The 8,306-nt window shown below is 34.7% G+C and overlaps 1 protein-coding gene and 1 long non-coding RNA gene across 7 annotated transcripts in view; one reads left to right on the top strand and one right to left on the bottom strand.

Annotated features, from left to right (window-relative positions):
• EPHA5 (EPH receptor A5) overlaps positions 1–8,306 on the top strand; it is a 305,704-nt gene that overhangs the window by 28,884 nt on the left and 268,514 nt on the right. The window lies entirely within an intron of this gene.
• Positions 1–8,306, bottom strand: part of LOC106726544 — a 15,729-nt gene that overhangs the window by 1,115 nt on the left and 6,308 nt on the right. The window lies entirely within an intron of this gene.

Here is an 8,306-nt window from a genome sequence, read left to right as displayed (position 1 = left end):
GGCTGCTTTCAGGCTGGCGGTTGTTGACTGAAGCTCCCAACCGCTCCTTTTTTTCTCTTTATTTTATTTTATTCTGGGCCAGCTTTAGCTCTGGCTCTAGCTCTGAGGCTTCCGCTGCTGAGCGTTCTATAATCGAAACAATGTATAACTCCAGCTCTGAGATCCCGGCTGGCTGAAAGCTGGTTTCTTGGGTTTTGTTTAGCTTCTATATTTGTTCGAATGTTTCAAACTGCCAGCTCAGAGGCCGGCAAGTCAGGCGGGGAACGTTGGAGTCTGCAGTCACTGGAGCAAGCAAGCCTCATGTTTGCTTCCAGCTGCCTGACTGCCGGCCGCCATCTTGGCTGACAGTTAATTTGCATAAGGATATGCTGATTTGCCAATGGGAAGGGTAGCGGTCGTACGCTAATTACCATGTTTCTCTTTTATTAGTGTAGATAAGGATCTGTGTACTATACAGATTTACTTTACACATGTACATAGTCTTATCAAAGCTTTCAATTTTAATTTCTTAAAAAGAGATACACTAGGCAGAGCTTTGTAGTTGTTTCACTAAGAAACAGTTGTTTTCCGTAAAATATTCTACTTGCATAGAAAATACGTTGAGTGTCATTACTTTAATAACTTAAGCTTTAATTCATAGTTGAGGAGAAATAAAAATAAAATACAGAGTAGAATTTTGGGAATTAGAAATATGGCTGTGCCTTGGTAAGAATACCAGAGAGTGATTTCCTATACCCCATTCATTAGTTTGCGTAGGAAAGACTGTTTTCCTGTAAACTCTTTCTTACTTTGGGAGGCATCATAATGTAATGAATTAAAGATGAGCTTTGAAGTCAGTCAGATTCATCTGAATTCCAATTTTTGTCAATGTTGTCCATTAATTATGCAAGTTTCTCCTGGTCTTTCATCCTTGTATATCTCAATTCTTTCTTTTCCTTTTCTGCCCTGGCTATGTGTGTCTCTGTGTGTATTAAATTCTGTACAAATTCATCACCCCTGTAGGTCTGTGCATTCACCATCTCTCCAATACAAAACAGAGAAAACAAGGCAAGGATCTCTCTACGACCACATTCCAATCTCTCCTCTTCCACCGCCCCCCCCATCCCTAACCTCTGTCAATCACTAAGCTCTTCTCCACTTGTAAAATGTTGTCATTTCAAAAATCTTTATAAATGAACTCATACAGCATGTAACTTTTGAGATGTTTTTCTCACTTATCATAATTCCTTTGAGATCCAGCCAAATTTTTACTTGTATCAATAGTTTGTTTCTTTGTATAGTAAGTATAATTACATGGTATATTTGTACCATAGTGTGTTTAACCCTTCACTTATTGAAGGTCATCTGGGCTGATTATAATTTTGGGAATATTTAACATATATCTTCTATGAGCATGCATGTATAGGTATTTGTGTGAACAAAAGTTTTCATTTACCTGGAATTAAAATCAAAGAGTGAAATTACTGCATTGTATAGTAATTCCATGTTTACTTTCTAAGAAACTTCTTATTTTCTAGAGAGCTATAATATTTTAGTTTTCTACCAGCAATGTATGAGGAATTCAGTTGTTGTTGTTTTTTCAAATTCTCATCAGTATTTGGTGGGGTCACTATTTAAAAAATGAAATTATTTATATAGGTATATAGTTATACATCATTGTGGTCTTAATTTGAATTTCACTGATGGCTAATGACCATCAGCATCTTCAGCCCAGCCAGTGTTGCTCAGTGGTTTAGCGTAGACTTATGAACCAAGAGGTCATGGTTCAATTCTGGGTCAGGGCACATGCCAGGGTTGTAGGCTCGATCCCAGTAAGGGTCGTGCAGTAGGCAGCCAATCTATGAGACTCTCATCATTGATGTTTCTCTCTCTCCATCTCTTTTCATCTCTCTGAAATCAATACAAACATATATTAAAAGAACACAAAACCATATCTTCATGTGTATACTTGCCATCAGTATATTGTTGGAAGTAATATGCTTTTTTGTGTCTTTTGTCCATTTTCTAATGGGATTATAGTTTTTCCTGGTGAGTTTTGAGTCACCTTCACCTATAAAGTTTATATTTGCTAGATATAAAATTCTTAGTTGACTCCCTGCCATCCACCCGGAGCATTTTGAATAGGTCATTCCACTGTTATTCTGGCCTGTATTGCTTTTGCTGAGGAGGCAACTTATTATTATATTCTTGTTCTTCTCTACTTGATGATTGGTTTTCCTTTTCAGCTTTCAAAATATTTTAGTATCTTAGCTCTCTGCAGTGTTGCTGTAATGTATTACTCTAATGTAATGGGCAGTTGAAATTTGAACAACAATTTTTTCATCAAATTTGGGAAAACTTTTATATTTATTCAAATAGTGTGCTTGTCTTTTTTTATTTCTTCTCCTCTTTTGGGACTGTCCTTACACATACATTGATATGCTTAATTTTGTCTGATTGGTTTCTGATCCTTTGTCAATTTTTATTCAAGATCTTTTTATGTTCTTTAGATTGGATCCTTTTTATTGATCTGTTTTCATGAGCACAGTGCATTTTTTCTGTTCATTTACACATTATCACTATATGATTATATACATGTAATAGGATGTAATTTATAGTATTGTTTTATTTACTTTAAAGTATATCAAAATGTTTTACTCTTTTTAAAATGTTCATTTTCCCTTATTATATATATTTGAGATTTATATATAAACAAACTGATGTTAACTCTTGTATAGTGATGCAAAATATGAATAAAACAAATTTTATGTATTCCTATTAATGGCGATGTAAGTCTTTAATAATGTTTGGCTACTTTAATGTTGGAGGTGTCATGTTGGAGTATGCATCCTTAGTCACCTGTGAAAACTCTGGTTTAAAGTATTTTTAAAATTTGTCTTGTATTGCTAAATAGATCCCCAAATTTGGCTACTAATATATACTCCCAGCATGGAAGGGACCCTGTTCCCTATTGCCCTTCTAAAACTTTATTCCATATCTGCCTGTGTTTTTTCTAATAAATATACATTTAAGTGTATTGAATTGTTTTATATTCAGTACTAGAGGCCCAGTGCATGAATTCGTGCACAGGTGGGGTCTGGCCAGATCGGCCCTCCCCTGATCAGGGTGGAGGGGCCAATTAGGGATGGGGCCAGCTGGGGTGGGAGGGTCAGGGGAGGGGCTGGCCAGGGGGAGGAGCTGCGGGTGGTTGGCCAGCCAGCCCCGCCACCTGGTCAAACTCCTGGTCGAGAGGACAATTTGCATATTAGCCTTTTATTATATAGGATTATATAGGATAACCAACCAAAAGTGGAATGGAAAACTTCATAAAAGAGCTCAAGATGTCCAGGAGGCCACTGAGCAATATTTTCTAAGGACTGTTATATAACAGAAAAGCTATTAATTGTGTAACAAACAGAACAGTGAATACAAGTCAAGGACAACTACCTTCTATAATTACAAATATATCCTTTATCATACCAAGACTCCTGTTTATTCATCTACAAATAAATATAGAAGTACCAAATAATATTTAAGATTTATTAAGCTAAAAAATTCTATGTATCTGTGCCATTATTAGACTTATCTGTTAACTGCATTTACTCTATTTATGTTTCCTATTACTATTCAATATTGGTGAAAGAAACTGTATTCATAAGCTGAGAAAAAGGCAATTCATAACTTGTTTGAATTCTAAGGTTAAAATCACACTGCTAGATTAACTTCCCTATTCCCACTTGTGGTTAATAACTAACCTAAGTAAAAGGCCTCAGATCATATAGGACCAATACTAGTATAAGAAGATAAAGAAAAAATCTAGGCAAAAGACCAAGTGGAAAGAATAAATGTAAGATTTCCTTACTGCTGCAATTTTATTAATGCTATCAAGATTTTATATTTGCCTAGAATTCTTAGTATTCCTAGAAAAAACAATTTTCATAGTTATTCTTAAAAACAAATTAACTATTAAAATGTAATAAGATGTAAAGATGTAGATTGACTTGATAAAACATTTTTATAAATATTAATCAATTACTGTCTACAGATAGCCCTGTTGCTAAGCTGCATTCTAGCTCCGGCCAGTGTTCCTCAGTGGTTAGAGAGTGGGCAGGGTTGCAGGTTTGATTCCCAGTCAAGGGCATGACCTGGGTTGCAGGTTCAATCTGGCCTTGGTTGGTGTACGTGCAGGAGGTAAACATCTCTCATTGATGTTTCTCTCTCTCTTTCTCCCTCCCTCCCTGCCTTCCTCATTCTGTCCCTTCCACTCTCTTTAAAAATCAATAAAAAAATATACTCAAGTGAGGATTAACAGAAAAAGGAAAAGGAAAAAAAAGCTGCATTCTAATATAGGTCAAAATTAAATTTGCATTAAACTAATAAAAAACATGTAAAAAGAAACACTTCTGAGCCTCGGTGTGCTGTTATTTTTCCTTCTAGTTGAAGAGTCTCTCCTCAGCCAGCCTTCCTGTGGTTCTGGGTGATGTCCGTTCCGTCTTTTAGTTGTATTTTTGAAGTGGTTGTTTGCGGCAGCAGTCTGCGGTGTTTACCTATGCCGCCATCTTGGTCTCCTCTCCGAAAATTTAGAATTCTTGATTTAAAATATCACTAATCATTTTAAACCACTACAATTAAGTGTTTGGTAAGAAATGTGTAGTTTTATTCACTGAGCAATTTTTTGTTGAAATTAATTTTTTGAACAGACAAAGCTGAAACAAACAACAGCGGCGCAACGCAATGGACCCATGGCTGTTCCTTCTTTTACTTTCAACTCAAATAAGGAAGAACTGGGTTCTGATAAAATAAGGCTCTTCTCTATGGGAGTTGACAGCACTAACTGTAGATGGCCTCCGTTTCTACAGAATTTTATTAACATGGCTATAGCAAGTGGATGCAGTGTGCTTTAGTCTATAGTATGGCAATATAATCACTAGATGTGAATGAGGTCACAGCCCTAATGTGGCTGTTTCCCAACAAAATATGAGATGGGCATTCATGTTGAATAGCCACTGATTACAAGAACACAATTAATGAGATATGTGAATAGAATTGATTTATGGGTGCTATTGTAAAGTCTGTATCAGAAGTTTAATGTTATCTACTGAAAAATGAGGGGAGAATAAAGACCAGAGAGTACAGATGACATTTTATTTTCTGGTACATATTGAATTGAATTTGATTCCATAAATATTTGTTCTATTCCACAGGCTATAAAGTAATTGACTTTGGCTTTACTTCATACACAGAAAATTAATTGAGTTATTTCTAACAATATTGCTACACCATACTCATGAATTTATAGATGTTTTAAATAACAAGCTTCTATTTGATGCAATATTTATATTATTGAGGAAATGTAACAAGATTGTTGATTCAAACAATTTTTGACATATATTTTACTGAAGAGCCAAAGATAGTAGAGATATTAAATTTCTAAAATAAGAACTACATACTGTATATTTCATCCTTTTAAAACCGTGTTGTCCTTGTGGCTGTGCATACAAACCACGATGTTTCTGTTGCTCAATGGACTATGCATGGTCTTGATCCAAAATTCAGAAAACTGTTTAAGGACAGGTGGATTCTGTTAATTCTACAACAAAGGCTAACAGTTTTATTTTTCAAATAATTTTAATCGATTTTTAGGGAGAGGAAGGGAGAGGGAGAGAGAAATAGAAACATTGATGTGAGCATGAAACAGCCCTGCTGCTTCCTGCACGCCCCCTAAGCCCCCGACCCAGGCATGTGCCCTGACCTGGAATCCAACTGGCCCAAACAACTGAGCCACACTGGCCAGGAAATGATTTTATTTTTTGAACACATAAATACTTCTTTTATGAGATATTGAAAAATTTTCTCTTTTGTTGGTTAAAATGACTTCATTTGCCACTTTATTATATGCATTATATTATTAACTCCTCAAAGGGGGAAAACATTGTTAATACCAGAGAGTTCTGACCACAGATATTAATCAGGCACTAATTAGTGTGTCAGTAGCTCTGGGCCACAGTTTACTCAGCTGCAAAATGATGTGGTTGTGTTCTGGAAGATTATGTCATGTGCAGAGTGGATAATGGAGAAAGCAGTCTTCTCAGATCTGGGTTGACTAGCTGTAGCTCTAAACTGTTCCTCCTGTATATATTACCTTTGAGGTTTCACACATTCAAGATTAATTCTGAATTACAACGAAATATCTTTCAAAGCATTATGAACCAATATGTAGTTTGCTCTTCTATTTGAACCTCATTGTTTAAGCAGTTGGACAGCCACTGGACAAGGAGGTGGACTAGGACCTCATATTTTGACCCAACATGCCCAGGTCTTAATAATACGGTATTTATTCCTAAAGAGAAATGGCATCTAGTAAGCAGTAACACGTCAAAGTTAATAATAACAAACAGAAAAAATAAGTTAGTGCCAACAATAATAGGATTCCTCATCTTGTCTGCCATTAATCATGTTCCTAAGTCACTTATGCTTTGAGGAATTTCTGGCCGGATTTTCTCACAATAAATGTCCTGGATTGAATATATTAGGCAATGGCAGACTTCTGCATGCACACATAGACAAATGAGCTCAATTGTACTTTCAACATGAAGGAAACATAATGATTGTATGTAAGCATAGTAAGTTTTATAAAATGTTATGGGGAAGAATAATACTACTCATATATCATGCACCTGAAGAAAATAAGAAAATAAGCAATTTACTTGGATTCTTGAGTATATTTCTCCTAGTTTTAATCCGTCATGCAAAATTGAAAAAAATACAGAAAATAATGAAACTAAAAATCTGAAATCAAAATTACTATAATTAATTAGACGCTAATAAGAAGAAAAACAAAAGATCTTTGGTGTGTTTGAAATTTCTGTGTTTTTTTTTTTACATTGTATTTCACTTGATTTTTGCAATAGCAGGAAACTTCCAGAAATTCTAGACTTTAGGTAAACTATTATGAGGTAGCAATTAGAATGTGTTACTCACTGAATGAAATGGGTAAAGTGCCTAACTTTCATATTCAAACTATTTCCCAGGCACTTGCTAAGATCATGAGAGGTACTACTTTTTTAAAACAGCAGTTAATAATTTTAGGTCAGGATATCTTCAGTGAAGTTAGGAAACACACTATACACACACATGCACACAAACAAATACACACAGAGAAAACCATAGAATACTATTACATCTAACAATATTTTCAATAAAATGAAAGCCTAGATTTTACTTCTTTTTGGAGCCTTTCAAAGAAATTATACAAAATATTGAGATCTTAGAGTTATGCTTTGGGCATGTCAGAGTGAAGCTGGAGGCAGTTGATACTGAGCCATATTGTAACATTTATCTGCAAAGAAAATCACTAAGATAAACCTAATTTTATGTTATTGATATAAGAAATATAGGGCCACTGACTGATATGCTATATCCTAGGCTCTTAATCTATACAGAACAATGAAGAAAGCTAGTGAGTGGAAAAAAGCCCACAATATTTTAAAGCATATAATGTTCAAAATATTATATTTCTAAACTAAGCTAAAAGTTATCATTGGTAAAATATAATACTAAGAAAAATAGTTTTACAGGTTAATATACTAAACTAAATACAAAATAATTATACAAATGATTGGAATAAGAAAATATCTTAAATGCTTAGAGCTTTTACAGAAGACTAATTTTTAAAATTATGAACTCATACTTTTTATTTTAATTTATAAAATTCAGAGATTTTACAAAGAATCAGATTTTTGTTCAATCAAAAGACAAATCATATAATTTATTTATGATGTTTGAATTATTTCAAATTAGTGTATCTCTGGAAAAAGAGGGTTGGGTATATGTTGGTATTTATGTATTCATTACAAAATCTCTACCAAATGCCATACTTTGTGCCCTGTGGTGACAGATTCTGAGATATAGTAGAGAAAAAGATAAAAATGTCTCTACCCTCATATATGTTTTTCAGAGCATCTATAAAAATAAAAGCGTAATATGCTAATTAGACCGGTCAGTCAAATGACCTTCTAGACCAGTGGTTCTCAACCTTCCTAATGCCGCGACCCTTTAATACAGTTCCTCATGTTGTGGTGACCCCCAATTTCATTGTTACAAATTGAACATAATTAAAGCATAGTGATTAATCACAAAAACAATATGTAATTATATATGTGTTTTCCGATGGTCTTAGGCGACCCCTGTGAAAGGGTCATTCGACCCCCAAAGGGGTCGTGACCCACAGGTTGAGAACCGCTGTGCTAGAGGGCCAGACCATTATAAACAGGGAAGCAGGTTGTTTACCACAACAGTAGAAGTGATTTTTTTCTGAAGATATGGGT

This window comes from Myotis brandtii, unplaced genomic scaffold (genome assembly GCF_000412655.1).
Source record: "Myotis brandtii unplaced genomic scaffold, ASM41265v1 scaffold28, whole genome shotgun sequence".
NCBI classification, from domain to species: domain Eukaryota; kingdom Metazoa; phylum Chordata; class Mammalia; order Chiroptera; family Vespertilionidae; genus Myotis; species Myotis brandtii.
This window is presented reverse-complemented; position numbering and strand designations above follow the sequence as displayed.